This window comes from Natator depressus, chromosome 7, assembly GCF_965152275.1.
Source record: "Natator depressus isolate rNatDep1 chromosome 7, rNatDep2.hap1, whole genome shotgun sequence".
NCBI classification, from domain to species: domain Eukaryota; kingdom Metazoa; phylum Chordata; order Testudines; family Cheloniidae; genus Natator; species Natator depressus.
The window spans coordinates 89,151,631-89,172,548 of NC_134240.1; the positions used below are offsets into that span (position 1 = coordinate 89,151,631).

At 43.6% G+C, this 20,918-nt stretch overlaps 1 protein-coding gene across 3 annotated transcripts in view; it reads right to left on the reverse strand.

Moving 5' to 3' along the window:
- SGMS1 (sphingomyelin synthase 1) overlaps positions 1-16,099 on the reverse strand; it is a 221,983-nt gene extending 205,884 nt beyond the window's left edge. For all 3 annotated transcript variants that reach the window (XM_074959019.1, XM_074959009.1, XM_074959018.1), the window contains exon 1: positions 15,845-16,099. The gene's annotated coding sequence lies outside the window, so the exon portion shown is untranslated. The remainder of the gene's footprint in view (positions 1-15,844) is intronic.
- Positions 16,100-20,918: the final 4,819 nt, after the last annotated feature.

Below are 20,918 nucleotides of genomic sequence, written 5' to 3' on the forward strand. Positions count from 1 at the left end.
AATTGGTTACCACCCATTCAGTAGGTTATCTGGAAGAGAGCCTCTATAACAAATAACTGGATCTACGTAAACTAGTGGTGTACCACACAGCAATGCAAACTTCAAGAGCATTGCACACAGCTTGTTAAACCAGGGATGGTTTTGACGCCACAACTCCAGTGTGTGGTCACAATGGTTCAGCCCAATACAATGAGGCACGGAAGCTAGCCCCTCCTGCCCAGTAAAGCTTACCAAACGGCAACAATCAGCAGCAAAGTAACCTATAACATGAATAGGCAGTACTGTGTAGAAACTAATTATATGGAGGCCTCACTTGTAATGTCATTACTCCAAATTTCTGTTTTACTCCCCATTTATATAGCACCGTGGGACACACTATAATAATGCCTACCCCAGTTTTTCAAACCGACTCTATTACCCAGAGCTCCAATACCAGAATGAAACTGAAACTTATCTCCAAGTTTTTAATGTACATATTAACCCACTTGCTTTAAATTTAAAAACAGTACTAAACAGAAAAAAGACACACATTGTTCAGATTAGCAATAACATGCACAAAGCGGAACACGCCTTGAATAACCTTATTCATGAGGGGATCTTGAAATACTGATTTCCCACACCTGGACAGAGGTGACATTGAAAGTGTTGCTTGTGTTACAAGGGGTATTAGTTTTACCTGTACTGATTATGCTTTGTTCCTTACGCAGGTTGTTATAATGCCTTAAATCACATACAAAGGCCCTCACCACTGCTTCATGTATCAATCCGGCAAAGGTGTCACCTTGAATGATCACCAAGGCAACAAGTGGGCGCCTGTTGACTAACATACAATGGCTAGCATATATATATATATATATATATATATATATATATATATATGCTGATAATACTACTCACAATTTATATTCCAAGCCTTTAACTATACATATTATCAAGTATTAATATGGCATTTATATAGCTCAAATTGGCTTGTACCTTTATTATAATCCTGTTCACTTATGCTAAGTATCCCATAATGCCTTGCATTAGCTGAAGTAAGCTTTGATTTAATTAGATAGGAAAACTGTTAGTATCAGGACATATAACTGTTTCCTCATAGCAACAGAAACAGTTACCCTAAAAAATCTGTTTATCCTGATACAGGCATAAAAGGTGTCTTCATGCCCCATAATACCTGGAATGCATGTGCTCAGAAAAAAGTTAAGGGTACTTCATGACCTAGAACGGATGGGTTCAAAACAAAAGATAAAGGGGTACACCAGGGTACCAGAAACAAAGTCAAAAGCTAATTAATTAAATCCAGTTTCAGGTGACATATATAATACCTTTTACTGGTAAGCATGTTGGATATAAAAAGATGGCTTTAAAGACATAATTATGGAACGCACACACCTGCATAAGGTGAACGTTACATCGCTGCATGCAACTGCTCTTCGGAGACTGGGGTATCATAGAGAACTTTTTCCTGTAATATATTAATAAAACTGACTGACATTATTTATTTGGTCTCTTGATTATATTTCATAACAAACCAAAGTGTGGTCAAGCAATTGACTATACAATTTATCAACAATATAAAATGTATTTGTTTAAAAGAAAAACAACCTTAAATGTTTTGATAAGAGAAGTCTACATATCCAAAACATGCTTCACATTCACAATTAAATTATTTATTAAAACAGAGAAATTAACTGTATTCAGTGAATTGAACTAATTATTCAGGGAAGCTGGGGAAATTTTTCAGATAGGCCTCAGTGAAAGTGACTGGAGCTTAAATTCCTAGTCTCACCTAAAACTCTTGAAAATGAGACAGTCTCCTAAATTACTTAGGCTGACCTATTGTGCCACATTTACAAAGCTTGACCTCAGAAGTTATATGTCTTTCCTGGTCCTTTCTTTATTTGGAAAAGCAGCCTTTAACTCAACGTTTTTGATAAATGCTCATGGATTCAGTGTATTTTTTTATTTAAATATTTTAAGAGATTATAATAAATTTAGACATTACCGTGTTTTCTATAAAATTCAGATTTCATTTTAAACAGATTTTTAAAAAAATATAATTTAAATAATAAAATCTAATTTAAAAAAATTTTATCCACCCTATTTTTGAACCACTTTCTTTATACAATCCTGTAAGCTTCATATGCCATTAAACACAAGTCACTATACTCAAGACAGCTGGACCATTTTCAAGTGTGTACAGATAGAAAATGCAAGACCCTCTGTGTTACATATAATAAGATAACAAATGCAAACGGTTTCAGTTGAACGCGGATGCCAAAAAAAACCTAAGCCTTCATTTCAGCATACTGTATACTATTTTGAAGTGAACCAGATAGAGATAGTTTCTATAATTTCATTCGTGCTTTTGGTTATTTAGGTAGGAAACTGAAACTTGGCTGCTATCTTTTATGCTATACCCTCAGCAAACCCAAGCTATCGTATTAATTTATCATAATATTAGTAAAAACCACCCGTAAACACTAGTTGTAATCTATAGGAATTACATTATAACTAAATTGTGTTTTTAAGTTGTGATACCATCATGTCTGATGGGTCCAAAAATTGACCTACTTCTATAGGTGCTGGAACCAGGGGTGCTCCCGCACCCCCTGGCTTCAAGTGGTTTCCATTATACGTGAGGTTTACAGTTTGGTTCAATGGCTCTAAGCACCCCCACTATACAAACTGTTCCAGCACCCCGGCCTATTCATGTGTTAAAAGTTGTTCTTTTTTTTCTTGTTTTTAACAGTCCCTGTAATTCTCTTTTTTCCCCCCTCAACACTGATTCTTTCAGCTGATTTTTCCCTTCAACATTGATTTTTTCAATACACTCTTATTTTATTAAACAGGCATGAAATACCAAGTACATATAAGTAACCCTATGACAAACTACTGCGCTTTTGCGATGGGGAGAACAAAACATATGGATGATGTAGCTGGATGGTACTTCTCATTCAGAATATTCCTGAAGTACTTTATAAAAACAGAATTACAGTTCACAGCCATGCTGTACAGCAATTTAGGATAGAAAGCAAATAAGCTATGAGGAGAATCTTTAGGCAGGCAAAGTTAATTACTCAAATTAGACTTTTTGCAAAAGTTAGGGTAGAAACCTCAGTTACCTGGCCACTGATCACCACGTCCTAGGTTTTGAATACTGCCTTATCTGAAAACATCGAACAGTATGCTGTCCTTGTTGTAGTGCAGCAGCTCGTTAAATCAGAGTTAACCCTTCCATTCTTTTCTGATCCCGGAGCTGCACTTTCACCTTCAGAGAATCTGCTGCATTTGTAATGAAAACCAAGCAGAAGTCCTTTGCAAAGCATGCTGCTTCATAGTCACAGGAGCATAGCCAGATTTTGGTTAATCTCTGGTGCGAGACCAGCACAACAGTGGAATTTACTAAGAGTACCAGGAATAACCACACATAGAACAAAGAACCATGAAGAAGCTGGTAACTTTGCAAATTTACCAGACCAGTAACCAGTATAGGGAATGAATTCAGTTGCTCAAGACCAAGTACTGGAAAACCAGGGATCACAACCATACCTTAGGCAACTCAATGACATCTTGCCCATTTTATGAGGAGTTTGACTAGGTGCTGGGTACTGAGCTGACCACAGAGCCAATGGTGGTGCATGATGATTTGGTCAGCCTGAATGAGGACCTGCTGACCCCAGAATCCAGCATGGGAACCGATGGGAGCCAGCACCTAATGAGGCCAGTGAAGTGACTCTGCTGGTAACACCGGTCCCAAAGCAGGCTTAGCCACAGGAGCAGCTGCAGCATATCCGGGTGCCTTACTCAGAGGAGCTTTTCCATGCCCCTCTGAGGAACGGCTCACCACATAACCAGGAATATAAAAAGAAGGGACAGAAGCTGCCTCAGAGCCTGGTAAGTTTCTGGCTCCATTTTCATGTTTATTAATATAGAAATGGGAGGATTTCCATTCCACGAACCAATGCAAAAGTTATTACAAGCCCCAGCTAGCAACATGTATCCACTAATAGCAGATTGGATGCCAGGACCTTGGCATCCCCCTGCCTCCTATAACTCTCCTCCACCCCACAGGTGGAGTTCAAAATGACAACCAGGAAATGCAAATAGTAAAAAAACGCCTTGAAAGTGAGTATTTACTGAAAAGCACAGATTTTTGCTAGTACATTCTTGTTTCTTAAAAATAATAACCTTACATTGCCTCAGTGTTGTAATTAGCTGCCTGGAAACAGTGAACCACGGGGGAGGAAGGCAGAAATGTGTTTTATGTACGGATCTAGTCCATTGCAGTTAAATGTAATCCATAAGGGACAAAATCATTTGTCCCAAATACGACTGGGGTTTGAAATTTTATCCAGAAATGCACTTTGGGGCAAGGAGGATGACTGTGGAGTTCTGTATTTTTGCATGCTGTCATAACAAGCTATGCCATGTGGAAGTTAACACAGTATCCCGTTGATTCCCTCATGAATTCTGACCCAATCCTGAGTACCAATAGCTGCAAACTTTTCTTCTAGCAGGAACTCCAGATAAATAGTCATGTTTCAGGTAAGGGTGCATTTTCCAGGACCACCTCAGTAGCTGCCCAGCCCACTCCACTCATAAATGTACTGTTCAGTCACTAAATGTTTGACTACTTTCAGCTGCATACATTGCTGATTTCCCAGCGGCAGCTTGGAATAACATCTCCCTTTGCCAGTCAGGCACCACCAGAATGTTATGTCCTCCAAAATGTGGAAATGAAATCTCATATGAAATGATAGAGAAACCTTCTGTAGCACAGCCACTGACTGCCCCCAAGTTGTTCTGAAATTTTTAGGAGAAAAGAAAAAAAAAAAAAAAACAGCTACAATTTTTAAAACTTACCCTTGTCTCTGCACTTCTTTCGCTGCAATTAACCCGGCTGGGTCCCTCTCACGAAATACTAAGGTTCAGTCTAGAAAAGTAATATTTTATATACTTCAAATTCCACAAGGATTTTTTCTGTGCTCCTGTACTGAGAGCTATGTGAGCTATATCTTGTCCTATTTCAGGCCCCTCAACTCTACAAACTGCAGTACCTCTACAACTCATCCACACTTCAGCAGAAGCCTGGGCCAATGTACCCTCACAAACCATTCCAAGAAAGAGCATTTCTGTGATGAAATGATGGCTGAAGTTCTGAACAGGGCCAAGAAGCAGGTCCAGTACCAAAGACAGAGGGACTTCTGGCTAGTGGAAAGGCATGGAAAGAAGCAAGGCCCGGGCTAGTGGGCAGTTTCAGGACAAGGCTGCTGTGAGGGAGCAGGCATTTGCTTTGCAGTTCCCAGACCAGGAATGGAGGCTAAGGGAGGAGGACAGAGCTTATCAGAAAGAACTGTCTGAGCCGCTGCTATCATTAATGGCCACAAGAGTACCGGCTCCGGCTGCATCCGTACCACGTCCCGTCCATGGTACCCTGTGCTGCAGCTCAGGAACAGTTTGGACAATTCCATAGCTGGATGGCTCATGCAATCAGCATGAGCCTATGAGCAGCTGGGTATGGAAACTGTGCCTCATGCTGTCCTCCGTATTGATCCCCTCCCCTGGTGCCAAGTGCATGGCAAATGTGGAAGGAAAGGAAAGGAGGATGGGGGCCAGGGAGTAATTGAATCAGTTTTACATGTCCACACTACACTCCTTGTGTCGGCAGCTTGCATCCAAACCAGGAGCGCTTGCACTGATTTAACTGCCAGTGTGAGACACTGTGGGATGCTGAAAGACAGCAACATTTGATGTAAGCAACACAGTGTCTATTCTGACATTGCGTTGACCTAACTAAATCAACTTAAGCTCTATGTCTCTTGCGGAGGTGGAGTTATTAAATAGGTGCAGTGTGCAAATTACACTGGTGGGAGCTACAGTTTAGTGTAGACGCTTACAGAGTTAGATTGACATAAACTGCCTAATTCTGGAGTCTAGACCAGGCCTAACGGAGAAAGATATATATTATCCAATGGCTGAAACCTGAAGCTAAACAAATTCATACTGAAAGTAAGGCATAATTTTTTTAACAGTGAGAATAACTAACTAGTGGAATAATTTCCAAGGGTCCTGGTAGATTCTCCATCACTGACTATTTTTAAATAAAGATTGGATGTTTTTCTAAAGAAAGATGTTTTTCTTCTAGAAATTATTTTGGTCAAGTTTTATGGCCTGTGCTACACAAGAGGTCAGATTAGATTATCTCAGTGGTCCCTTCTGGCCTTGAAATCTATGAATCTATTCAAATAGCTATTTAAAATCAGCTTGAAATATCTTGCTAGTATTATGGCAGCACCTAGAAACTCCAGTCAGGCCCCTGTTGTGCTACCACTGTACAGATGGTTAATAAAGGAGACAGCCCCTGCCCAGAGAGCTTACATTCTAGATGTCAGACAGGATGCAACACGTGGTCAAAACAAATGGGTGAGGGAAAGAAGGCGGAAAATTAAGAAAACAAACAGAATTTTACAGAAAGGAGAAAGGTGTCTACATAGGAATTTGCACCACTTTAACTCTATTTAAATACAGTTCTAGTTACATTGGATCAATTTCTTGTGTAGGCCAGGGTTTAGGCCTCAATCCTGCAAAGACTTGTCTTCGTTCCAACAGTTAGCTTGAATTAGAATGATGGATCACACTCCAAAACACTGGAGTTACACAAAGTAATTTGATTAGCAATACAGCGATTGGATTTGCAGATTATGAGTTGATGTAAATCAAACTGTTGCATCCCCACTGCATTACTTCAGCTTCAATCCACACACTACACCCCCAATGGGTAGGGTCCTACCAAAATTCCAGGCTGTGAAAAACACGTCACGGACCGTGAAATCAGACGTCCCCTATGAAATCTAGCTATTGGAGGGGCGGGGAAGGGGCAGGGCTGGGGGTGCCTCTAGCTGGAGAGGGACAGGACTTCTTCTTCCCCTGCCCAGCCACTATCGGGGGGAAATCAGACCCACTTCTGGGTACCTCCCCTGGCTGTTGGAAGCGCTGCGCCTGTGCTGCCTTCAGAGTCCAGCTCTGAAGACAGCAGCGGCAGAGCTTCCTGTAGCCGGGGGAGATTCCCGGAGGTGAAGGCACGTCTAACCTCCCCCATGCTGCTGGGAGCGCCCTCACCAGAGGCTCCTAGCTGCTAGTCCCAGATAGGCTGGGGAGGGACAGGACTTCCTCTTCCCCTGCACGGCTGCTCTCGGGGAAATCAGACCCTCCTCCAGGTACCTCCCCCAGCAGTAGGAAGTTCCGTAGATGCTGCCCGCTCTGAAAGCTCCCAGCAGCATGAGGGAGATCAGACCCACCTCCACCTGTGGGAATCTCCCCAGGCTTCAGGAAGCTCCACGGCTGCACAGAAGTGAGGGTAGCAATCCTGTGGACCCCCCCACATCAGCTTTGTGACCCCCCCAGAACCCCATTTTGGTTCTGGACCCCCAGGGTTACAACATTGCAAAATTTCAGATGCACACACCTGAAGACATGAAATTGACCCATTTTAAAACCCTCTGGCCATGAAATTGATCAAAATGAACTGCCAATTTGGTAAGGCCCTACCAATGGGCCAAATAGCTCAAGCTTAAAGCATCACTTAACTTGAGCTAGAGATTTTTGTGTACGGACAGAGTTATAACAAACGTGCTGAGAAGGCATATCCTGAGAAACGACTATACAGGTTTGATTAGCAGCAGCAGAGTGACAGGATTAGCAGTTATGACTTATCCTCGCTGTATTACTAGTTCCAGGTCAGCAGCACTCAAGCTCCAACCTATCCCCACTGGCTGGCTAGCTCAAGCCTAAAGCACCACTCAACTCAAGCTAGAGATTTCTGAATGCGGAGAAGGGGCAAAACTCAAGTTATAACTTGAGCTAACCATACAGTGAAGAGAAGCCCTAAGACACCTCAGGAACAGAAAGTTCTAGAAATGCTCCATCCAAAGTAGTACAGATATAAATCAGCTTTTATAAGCTGCCATTGCTTCAGGTAATTGTCCCTCACCTACTTCCAACTCAGGTAAGCTAGGAATGAAACATTTATGATTCCCACCTTCTGTTAATAATGCCTCGTTAGTAGTAATTAAGGCCAAAGAGGTTGATGACTGCAACAAGAACAAGGTCTTGCCCAGATTTCCAGCTCTTGGTCTGCTCTCACCAGAAATGGAATACTGCAGTCATTACCTCTTTCTTTAAGTCGTGTAAAATCCCTCTAGCAATAGCTCTTGGTGTTTCAGGACACAAATGAAAAGGACCAGGCAGAGCACAGGAAGAAATAAGCAGATTTAACCAAAATGGATAGTCTCATCTTAACGTACTGGTCTTTACGCAAAGAGTTCTCTGACAAAGAATAATGCTTGTGTATGCTAGTGCTTTGTATTCAGATGAGCATTAGTTGCGATAGCCACAAAGTTTAGGCCAACTCCATTGTGAGGCTTCAAAAACATGACTACATAATGTGGCTCTTATGGAGCCAAACAATCCTGTTCAACCAAACAAGTATCATGCTAAGAGTTATTAGAAGAGAATCAATATTCACCATACCAAGCAACTAATCTAGCATTTTTTAAATGGGCTTATCAAGATTTTACAACCCAGACTGATTTACCCTAATAAGTATAATCTGAAGGGAAAAGTCCCCTGGATTGTTTTAATCGGTATTTTACAAGATATACAGTGATTCCCATGAAAAGTCTTTATTCACCAATTGCTACCACACAGATGTCTCCAAGATTCCAAGGGCTAGACTCCACGGGCAGTCTCTGTTAAATCATATGGCCAGTTGCTTGACCACACAATGGTTCATTCTGAAATATATTTGAGAGACTAAATAACCAATATCAATGAGGCTTATTGCTAAAATCAATAATAATATAGTACAGGGAAAAGGTTCAATATAACACCTTGTGCAGCATTTTCACCTTCACCTTACAGGAGAGGCATGCTCCCAAAGTTACACTCCTAAAGCCATCTTTTTATGTCCTCCCTGTCTACAAGCAAAGAGGATATTGATAATGTGATATATATGTTAGCCCAACATATGTTGGTCAGAACTCCCAATGAAGTCATACTCAGAATGCAAAATAGCTGTCATACCTCAGACCAGTAATAATTGTTCAGTGAACGCTGATCACTAACAGCTGCATGTTTGTTTCCAATGTATTCACAAAGAAAATCTCACTCTGTGTGTGTGTGTGTGTGTGTGTGCGCGCGCGCGCAAATAATGAAGGGAGCAATTATAAAGTTCCCAACACAGTCTTTTGAAAATAAAGTGTTAATCTCAGTCATGTTAAATTTTTAATTTACAGTTAAACTTCTAAATTAAATATTTAACTTCTACAATAAATATTTTAATTTAACTTATATATACACCATTTCCTTATATGCAATAGGTATTAATTAAAAATAAAAACTAATGAAAAAATACACAGTTCTACACAGCTTCTAGGCACTAAGGGGAAAACAACAAAGTACATGATATAAGCAGCTTGGAACCATAATTTGTTATATACATTATAAATCCACTTTGAAAAAGTTCTGGGCCAAGTTTCATTCTGTGACACACATGAACCTGCAGTAAACCTCAATGGACCTCAATGGAGTCACTCCAGATTTAGTCCTTTGAATACAAAAATGAAGTCTTTATCTTCCACTTTCAACCAAATAAAATTTTTGTATGTTCTCTCCAATTTCCAATTACGAAATCCATGGAGGTATAATATGCAACAACGTTATCTGCCAAAAAACTACAGAAGCTAAAATGAAAAGCATACATAATTTCAATCCAGAAGACAAAAATCAAGGTAAATCTAACACAGGTAGGGCTGCCAGGTGTCCCGTTTTAAGGGGGCCTACATAGTCTCCAGTTAGAAGAATTGACCAGACACCAAAAGTCCAGTTATCACAATTCCGTTGTTGCCCCAGCCCAAGGCCCCTTTAACCCAAGAATACTGGGCCCAGAGCCAGGGAGGGACAGAGCTGGAGGCCCCCAGGTACTAGTCCTGGCCAGCCTGGGGAGGGACACTTCCTCTTCCCCTGCACGAGCTGCTCTCGGGGACGGGTCAGACCCACTTCCGGGAACCTCCCCAGCTGCAGGAAGCTCCTCCCCCTCCCCCCGCTTCCTGCCCCCATCGCTCCCTGCAAACTCTTTGCCTCAGAGCTGCTGATGGACGAAGCAGGAGAGACACCAGTCCCCTTCAACCTCCCTCTTCTCTTTATAGTAATTGAGCCTTTGGCTGGGAGCAGGGGCAGTTTTGTAGCATACAGTTTTGAGAAACTGGAAAGTTGGCAACCCTAAACACAGGATCCAATTCTACGGAGATCAGTGGCAAAACTCTGACTGACTTGAATTGTGAAGGATCAGTTCCTTTTTTTGTTACTTTCAAATTATTATAAAGAAAACTAGCAATCATTTTCACCTACTCAGGACTCAAAATCCTCAACAGACTTGATGCAACCTCTATGAACTCTGTTGATGCAGGCTGATATATTGATGCCAGTCAATCTGAGAGAAAGGATGGTCTTGGGGTTAAAGCACTGCACTGGAACTCAGAATGTGTAGGTCAAATTTCCAGATCTGGAAAGTGATCCTGTGCAAGTCACAATCCCTATGTAACTCACCAGCATGGCAGTTCTCCATCAAACAAAACAGTGACAGTACCACTTCTTTTCTCCCATTCCTTACTTGTCTTGTTCATTTAGATTGTAAACTCCTTGAGGCAGGGACTGTTTATTACTATGTATGACAACACCTACATTCAGCAGCAAATTGGACTGAAAAATCAATCTCAATAAGACAGATATCATGACCTTTAATACTGTCTCAGCATCACCAGTACGGATATAGGATTATGTTCTCACCAATGTAGAAACATTCACATACTTGGGCAGCACCATCAGCCAGGACGGTGGAATGAGCCAGGACATCCGAAATAAAAATCAATGAAGCCAGGAAAACCTTCAGGCGCTTAAATACAGTCTGGAAACCATCAAAATACAACACCAGAACCCAACTCAAGATCTATCAGAGCTGCATACTTTCATCCAGGGTTGATAAAAATCAATGATAAAATGCTTTTTGAGGAAAAAAACTTATCTAAAGATAGTTTTCATTAAGATAATATAGCTGAAATTTCAAAATACTTCCGTAACAACCACTTTGCAGCAGCTGCTCTGAAAAAAGTGGGAGGAACCAAGCTAACTCTTCCACAAGACATGCGATCAAACTCATATCTGTTTTGAGCACTATAGCAAGAACTGGCCTAATCTGATGACAGTTTGTGAACAAAATCATGAAAAAATAGATGGCACTGTCACAGCCAAAGTTCTCAACCTTGGGCTTAAGAGAAAGGTTGAACGCATGCCGGGTAGCCTGAAGCCGATTTCTGTAGCCTTGAACAAAATGCAGGGAAATAGCTGTTTTATTGCTGATGCTGTTGAAATTTGGAATGAACTGAGTGAGATCTTAAAAAGAGAAATATGCAATGAGAGTTAAATTACAAGCATTAAAAATAACGAATTGGATAAGCACTATGTCCAGCTCATTTTCTGGCAAGTATTCTCAATACTCAGTATCTGGGTCAAACCTTAACTGCTGGAGAAGAGGAGTTGGCTATGACATGGACATCCAGCAATCATGCCTCCATAATGCCAACTATAATAAACTTCAGAGTTAAGGGTGAACCATTCAAGAAATATACATTTGCTGATGATGTTTTAAAGAAAGTCACACCAGTGAACTGGCGAAAGTCACTTAAGCACTTGGATTCAGAGACCGTTGAAGTGATAATCTCACTTTTAACAGCAGTAGCTTCTTCTGCCAGTATAGAAAGAATATTTTCTTCCTTTGGACTAATTCATTCCAAATTGAGAAATCGTTTGGGACCTGAAAAAGCAGGAAAGCTTGTTTTTCTTTTCCAGATTATGAACAAACAGGAAAATGAAGGTGAAGACGACTGAGTTAGTTGCAGAAGCCAATATTTTACGTTTCTCATGTTGACCTGGCTGACACAGTCGATTTAATTTTTGTGGGGTTTTTTTTTAATATTTCATTTAATTATTTTAGTTTTTAGATTTTAAAAAACTTAAATGTTTAACTAAATTCAAAAATTCATATGCTTGTTTTGTGAAAATATTGTATGTTTGCTGTTGAAGAAAAAAATCGAGAATACATAATGTTGTTGTTTTAGTTAAATAAAACTATTTAAATGTCTGTCTGGTGATGTTCTCCTCCTAATACAGCATGTCAAGAAAATCCTCCAAATATTAATGATAAACCTGTTGAACTGGAGATAGTTCACCTCCCAATGACTTCATAAATATCTGCTTCAATTACCTTTGGTAAATGAAATAACCAAACAAACATTCATTTTCTGATACAGCTGTAAAACTAATCTGAAAAGTTTTCAAAATAAATCACTTTAAAAATGTATAGTGTGTACCTTCTAAACATGAAACCTACATCTCTCTCTGAGTTGTGAAGAATAAGTATGAAGGTTATAACAACCAACAAGAATGCACTTTTATGTAGAAATTCATGATTAAATCAAGTCTTCCTGACTAGTGATTTAAATCATGATTTAAATCGAATCCACCCTGCTTTCAAAACTACTTTATAGTGCAGAATGCTGGGGAATGAGAAAGTATGACATGTCCAAACTGTCTTCATTCCATACAACCTGCCTCAGAAAAATCCTCCGTATCTTTTCACACTGACCAATCTCAAACCAAGATCTATTGACACAGTGCAGCCAAGAGGATCTGAGCACAATCATTGCCAGGAGGCGCTGGGTCGGTCATGTGCTTCTGATGGTAACTGATTCCATCACCAGAGTAGCAATAAGATGGACACCTAAAGGCAAGCTAAAATGAGGCCACCCGAAAACAACATGGCAAAGAGCTGTGGAAGCCGAGCTGAAAAACCTAGGGCACAGCTGGGGAACCATTGAAAGACTTGTCAGAAACAGACAGGAGTGGAGGAGCTTTGTCACTGCCCTAAACACCAAAGGTGTAATAGGAACATGATGATGATGACAACACCTAGCAAACTGCAGACTTCCATCTTGATTGGTTCCTCTAGAAGCTCCTATAATATAAATAAGTCACAAAGACACTACCTAAAAAATAAGCAAAACTTGGCCCTTCATTCAGCAAGCAAAGTTTTATGGGCTAATTGGGAGGTGTATACAGGTCCCAGTGACAAATCTGAAAGGCTAGTTCTGCCTTTCTGGGTGGTATTTCTTCTCTTAGGTCACTAGTTTTATAAGCAATACCCAAAAACTTTAAGGGGCATAATGTCAGTTTCATACTATTTAAATGTCTTTCTTTGCTATACCACCACCTCAGAATTACAAGATTTTTGTACACTTTTTGAATATCTTTCGACCCAGACATATAGACAGGTCAGTTTCACTTTCAGCTTCTAATACAATTGGATCTGATCCTGCAAGGTGCTGAGAGTTCCCAACATCTACTACAGTCAATGCAGGATCCAGGCTTAGCTCAATGCTGGGATTATGAACCCTACAAGGCAGTGCTTATTTGTTTGAAAAATCTATTTTTCAATCTAGATTCCAGGAAGACATGACAAAAGCTCTAAGAGCAATAGAGAAATAAGTATTGTTTTACAAAAGTCACATCCGAATCCAAATTTGAGCAGAGACTATCCCTTTCCACAAAAAAGAAAGTATACACCTGTCATCCTTTACAATGGTTATATAGTTGTTTTCCTTATTTATAAACTGTGCACACCAGAAAGCCCTGTAATTTCAGGGCCATACTTCCATTTATAATTTTAAAATCCAATAAGGTAGAATATTTGAGTCAATATTAAAACTTTGGGGGGTGGGGAGTGTCTGTGTCTCCATACACTTCTCCTAACAACAGAAACTGGAAACCTGAAGTTTCCAGGCATACTAACCAAGTTCCCTCTAATTTTTGACAGGCCCTGTGCACAAAAAAATTCTTCTGTGCAAATTTTTGACAGGCCATGTGCACAAAAAATTTCTTCTGTGCAAATTGTTGTGCTTCTGTGCAAATTTTTGTGCGCACGGTGTTTCGCTGTGTGCGGGGGGGTTAGGATCTGTATGCACGCGCACACGTGCACAGTTTAGAGGGAACAGTAATACTAACCCATATCTCTGGCCCAGTAACACACCCTCACTAAGCCCTCACCCACCCCAGCACACTACCACAAAGCACATTAACCATCCCCAGCCCTGTAACACCCCCGACCTCTCCACAAATCAATGGGTCTTGAGCTAGGACTGCTGACTCAGTGGAAGCAACACCAGGGCTCTTCAGTACAGGCCTCCACAGTCACATAAGAAAACAAAAATTAGCCTTTTTTTGTGTATAGAAGATGGGAATTCAGATGAGGTCTTTATAATTTGATGCCAGTATAGTCCTTAGAAGGGCTATTGTAAACAGATCACCCTTCCTGGGGAGTTCTTGGGTGGTTGGGCTACAATCCATGAGTCTTTGAGCTAGGACTGCTGAGTCAGAGGAAGCAACACCAGGATTCTTCAGTCCAGGCCTCCCTTACACAAAAGGGGAGCCTCCCTGGAATTGCGCCTCCAATAACCACCAAGAAACAAAATCAATCTACCTAAGCAGCTGTGTGTAAGAGCCAGGGAGGAATCCGTTCATTACTGCTGCCTCCTTCGCTTCTCATAGCTCTGGGCCTTGTGGGGAGCAGAAAGCCTGCAAGCATTCACAAAAGAGAATTTTGTACCTATTGCTGAATTCCCAGCTCAGCCTGGAATTTCATCCCACAAAGATCTAGGTTGACTATTCCCATATCACTGCTCCCCGGTTAAAGCAGAGATGTAACCAACAAGCTTTGGCCTTAAGAGATGCCATTCTCCATCACTCCCTCCCTCAAGAATTCAGAACTTGTGACTGCAACTGCTTATCTGCCCCAGGTTGTAACTCAAAACACATCGCTGGGCCACTTTCATCACTGAAAATAATGTCCATAAAATCCTAAAACTACCTTTTGACTGTAGAAAGGTTAGTGACAAGATCATCCTTTTATATGCCCCCTTGTTGCAATTTGAGGTTCCAGACACTACAGCATTTAAAACCAACAGGGCCACATTCATTACTCTCTCTCTCACCACATACATACACACACACACCCCTCCCAACTCCAGCAGCAACCCTCACCTTGGCACTCTAAACCCCTTCATCCATCACCTGTGTGCCCCCATCCAACCTAGCACACTAACCCTCTCCCTCAGCAGCTGCCTCTCCACTCTGGCTCTATGCCCCAATCCCAATGGCAAACTAGGTCTTCCCTAGTTCACTAACCTCTGCCAGCACCTCTCATCAGCTACCTTCTGATCTGGCACACAAAACCTCCAGCCTCCCAGACACTGCCACATCACAACACTGTAATCCAGACAGCAACCCCATTCCTTCCTGGCACACACACACTCTGACATGTCCCCACCCTGTCTTGGAACACTGACACCCTCCCCACCCTAACAAACCAGCCTCCCTGGCCCAAAAACCCTCCCAACACCCTAACCTCACCTTCCGCCCTGGACACTAACCCCTCACCCACCCCAAGGCGGTAATCCCCTCGCACCGCAACCATCCCTCCACAATCCCGGCTCTCAAACTACCCCCTCCCCAGCTCACTAACCACCAGCCCCCTGACTCAGCTCGCTGCCCACACCAGCCCCGGCTCGCTGCCACCCCCCCGCCACACACACACACACACACACACAGGCGCGCGCGCCCCCAACGCTCGCTGTTGCGGGCTCTCGAGGGCGCAGCCGGGTCCCAGGGACGGGGGCTGCCTCCGGGCACGGGGCCCTGGGCAGGATCAGGCCGGGTGGCCCCTGGCACTCACCGGGCTGCGGGCCGGGCCGCCTCCTGCAGCAGAAGCCCAGCGCGGGTGGGCGTCGGGGTGCTGGGGACGGGTCGCCGAGGCTCTGGGCGGCTGCAGGACCCTCCGAGCTGCGGCGCACGGCACAGCCACTGGCGAAGTCCCCTGGGCGGCGGCGGCAGCGGCCCGTAGGTCCCGTACGGCGAGGGGCGGGGAGGGCTCACCCACGTGACGGGCCCGTGTCGTCCTGCGCAGCTGCCACCATCCGCTGGTCTGGCGGGCTCCGCGCCCCCCCCCCCCGGGGGGGACCCGCCAGCGCCCCGCCCGCGCCAGCGGGACCCCACGGCCGCTCCTGGAGAGCCGCCCACGCCGCCGGCAGCCAGGCCCCGCACACACGGGAGCCCTGGACGAGGCGGAGAGTGGAGAACGAGCGAGCTGAGAAGGGTTCCTGCGCCTTCATGTCTCTGAGAGAAACGTGACGTGTGAACACTAGAAGGACGCATATAAAACATACACAAAGTGTTATTTGATAGCATGTATTGCTGTGTAAACGTAACAAGCTGTAACTAAAGATAAACACAGCCCAGGCGCCACCCCCGCCAAGTTCACTCAATACACTGCGAACGCACCTATCAACCACAAGGCGGCCAGACTAGAAGTTATAAAAGATGTAGGCCCGGGGCAGTTAGTGCACAGAACAGCACCAACGCATCACACTCCGCTGCCCCTGCCGTCAAAAAGGCCACTTTGGCCTGACCCAGTAAAAAAATTGCCCAGGCAGAAAACAGGCCATGTGCGAGCGCTGTATCTCACTCCCAAAATTAACAGGGACCTGCAAAAACCGTTGAAAAGCTGCTGCAAAAAATCAAAAAGAGGAATCAAACAGGGACAATGGAAGGAAAAATGAAAGGCCATAGCTGAGGCTAAACAAAAGAGGTGCAGCCTACACTCCTCAGGTGATGTGGCTCACAAAGTGATCGCTAAGTAGCGCCAAGAAGCAAGACTCACCACTGCTCAAGTTACCTAAGTGCTTACCGAGATGAGACTTGCAAACCATCCTCCAGGCCAGGGACATGGAATCACTCAGGGACAAATGTATCCTCCAGGAAGTGTCAGGGAGATCAGATTGGGAAGCATAATGCTGCATCTTGACTCAGAAACCATAGAGCTGCTTCTTGTTCTTAAGTAGGGCCCTACCAACTTCAAGGTCCATTTTGGTCAATTTCACAGCCAGGGGGTTTTAAATTAGTCAATTTCACATTTTTAGATGTTTACATCTGAATTTCACAGTAGAGTTGTAACCATGGGTGCGGGGGGGTCGTAAGGCTATTGTAGTGGGGTCATGGGATTGCCGCCCTTACTTCTGCCCTGCTGCTCGCAGAGGTTCTGCCTTCCGAGCTGTCCAGCTGGCTCTCTAAAGCCAGTGCAACAGCCAGCAGCAGTGCAGAAGTGAGGATCACAGGATGTGGGGGGGTTACCATATGTCTGGTTTTCCCAGCAGCTTTGGGGACTGATAGCTGGAGCCGCATCCTTTCCACTCAGGGGTGTGTATGTGTCAGCTCAAGCCACAGCCTCTCTGTGTGGGGTTTGTTTGTGTGTGTGTGTGTGGCTGTGTGTGACAGGTTGAACTGTAGCCTCTCCATGTGGGGAAGCGACAACTTGAGCTCTGCACCCCGGAGAGGTTCCCGGGGGTGGGTCTGATCCGCCCTGGGAGCGGCCCCTTGTAGGGGAAGAGGAAGTCTTGTCCCTCCACATCCCCTGCTGGGACTAGCAGCTGGAGTCTTGCACAGGGAAGGAGCCCTCACCTGGGCAGCAGATTTCACAGGGGAGATCAGATTTCATGTTGCGAGAGGCATTTTTCCTGGCTGCGAATTTGGAAGGGCCCTGTTCACAAGTGGAAAAGAAGCATCTGTCAGACACTTTCAGGACAAGAGCCTGCCCAGCTGTAACCAAATCCTGGTCACAGAAGGAAAAATAGCTTATGAAGGGACTGCAGGAATGCCCTCTGCAAAAAATCTCTGCAGACACTGAGCAGATTATTGAGACGGTAAATCAGAGAGGCTTTTACCCAAAAAACACACAGATCAGACGCCAATCTAAATAGTGATGGCTGCTGCCAACTCCAACTAAACCAACCAGGAGCAATCAGGCAGGTTAAGCTTGATCAACCCAGCCTGGGTAAAAGCAGAAGAAGGTTCCTGGAGGAGATAGCCTTGGAGGGGAAAAGAGGGTTAAAAAATGTAAAAGGAGTACTTGTGGCACCTTAGAGACTAACCAATTTATTTGAGCATGAGCTTTCGTGAGCTACAGCTCACTTCATCGGATGCAGTGAGCTGTAGCTCACGAAAGCTCATGCTCAAATAAATTGGTTAGTCTCTAAGGTGCCACAAGTACTCCTTTTCTTTTTGCGAATACAGACTAACACGGCTGCTACTCTGAAACCGGTTAAAAAATGTGTATTGTCCAAGAGCCATGGACTGTAAAATGCCTGGTTGGCTGAGCACTTTGCTCAGGAGTTGAAAAGGCCATTGTAGAATGTAGGTAAATCCAGGCTAAGTAACCATGTCCTAGCAGAACAAATGAGAGTCAAAGCCCATCTCCCCAGCATGACAGAGGGAAAAGAAAGCCACTGAACAAACCAAATGCAAAACGTTGACACCCTACTGACCAGGTCAATGACCCCATCTCTCTCATCTACCAGCAAGAACAGCAAATCAGAGTGAAACCAGGTGTAACAGTTCCAAAAAATGGTTGATGTGCCTCTGAATCCAGTCCAGGAGTTCTCATAGAGCGTCCAGATACAGCAGTAGGTGCTACAACATTGAGGTCATGAAGTTGTTGGCAACCAAAGCCTATCCCCAAAAAGGAAGTCCAGTAAGGAGCCAGCACCATTTCTGCAAGAGGCCTTGTACCCTCCACAGCTGTCTCCCATATCTTTATTGTTCAGATCAGAAATAAAAACACTTTCATCCCAGAGGTGCCCCCATTATTGGAATTGTGAGGGCAGCAATTGGGAACCACTACCTACTGCCAAGATCCCAATAAGATCAAATTGTTCTTTGCCCAATTGATTTGAGCAAAGGAAGCTGTTCGTATACTTGCAGACAGGTGCAAAGTGCCTGCACATAACCTTCAGACATGATAAAATCTGAGATGTCAGCAATATAGGCTGACAGACAAACCAGGAAAGCATCCAGCTCCCTGGGCAAAGGCAGGCCAGTCAGTGGGCTTCTTATGAGGTGCAAGAATGGCTCCAGGCTCAGGGCAGATAACATCTCAGACAGAAGGAACCCCTGAAGAGCGCGTCTATGTACTGGTAAGCAGCAGCGAAGACCCCCCATTAATCTTTAGGTTTCAAAGTAGCAGCCGTGTTAGTCTGTATCCGCAAAAAGAAAAGGAATACTTGTGGCACCTTAGAGACTAACCAATTTATTTGAGCATAAGCTTTCGTGAGCTACAGCTCACTTCATCGGATGCATTCAGTGGAAAATACAGTGGGGAGATTTATATACATAGAGAACATGAAACAATGGGTGTTACCATACACACTGTAAGGAGAGTGATCACTTAAGGTGAGCTATTACCAGCAGGAGAGCCGGGGGGGGGGGGGGGGGCACGACCTTTTGTAGTGATAATCAAGGTGGGCCATTTCCAGCAGTTGACAAGAACGTGTGAGGAACAGTGCGGGGTGGGAGGGGGGAATAAACATGGGGAAATAGTTTTACTTTGTATAATGACCCATCCACTCCCAGTCTCTATTCAAGCCTAAGTTAATTGTATCCAGTTTGCAAATTAAGTCCAATTCCAAATCTTTAAAACTCTAAAACATTACAATAAAAAAAAATGAAGTAATTGGCCCAATCCAAAATGTTTCCAGTGTTTTAAAAAGATAGACACGGGCAAGTCTATCAAAAGCTCTCCCCTGGTCCACTGCAATAAATCCCACATCCAGATTTAAAAGTTTGTGAAAGTAAAAATATAGAATCACAGAAATGTAGGGCTGGAAGAGGCCTCAAGAAGTCATCAAGTCCAGCCCCCTGTCCTGAGGCAGGAACAAGTAAATCTAAACCATCCCTGACAGGTCAAACCTGTTCTTAACCTCCAATTATGGGGATTCCACAACCTTCCTTGTTAGCCTGTCCCAGAGCTTAACTACCCTTACAGTTAGAAAGTTTTTCCTAATAGCTAACCTAAATCTCCCTTGCTGTAGATTAAGCCCATTACTTTTTGTCTTACCTTCAGTGGAGATGGAGAACAAATAATCATTGTCCATGTTTTAACAGCCCTTACTTAGCATATGTGAAGCCTATTATCTTCTTTTCTCAAGACTAAATATGCCCAATTTTTTTAACCTTTTCTCAAAGGGGTCATGTTTTCTAAACCTTTTATCATTTTTGTTGCTGTCCTCTGGACTCTGTCCAATTTGTCCACATCTTTCCTAAAGTGTGGTATTCAAAATTGGACACAGTACATCAGGAATTAAAAACAAGTGATCAAAAATACAGAGGTTAGGGACAAAATATGTTTGAACAAGGTGTATCAAACAGTCCAGTTACTTTTACAGATGATTTTCAAAGGCTCTGATTAGGCTCTTATAATCAGAATAGTGAAAGGGAAATAGGTCTCCAGTTCAGTAAGTCACAAAGGACCCCTTGGCTGCAGGGTGATTACTGCCCTGCAGCAGATGAGGGGTGTGATGCCTCCCCCCCCAGGCTGCCACCTGGAACTGAGGTACAGCTGAGCCCTCTGTGTCACCAATCTGGGTTCCCTCTTGCACTATGATGCTGTGACAAGCTGCAAAGTCCTCCAGGCTTGCACTCACACCAACATCCAAAAGCAGGGACCACCCTGTCTGTGTTCATGAATGCTCTGGCCAGCCACTCATGAACCCACAAAAGAGAGGCGGCAGCCAAAATACGCCCCCAGCTCCCCAGCCTAGGACCCCAGAGCTGTACCGTCCTGCCCTGGTCAAAAACCTGACCAGTATGAATTTATTACGCAGTCCACCACTTCTACAAAGGAAAGTGGACGTGCACCAATTCTTGTTCCTGAGCTGAGATTTTTTCCCTTTGTACTTCAAACAACACACAGTGTTTTA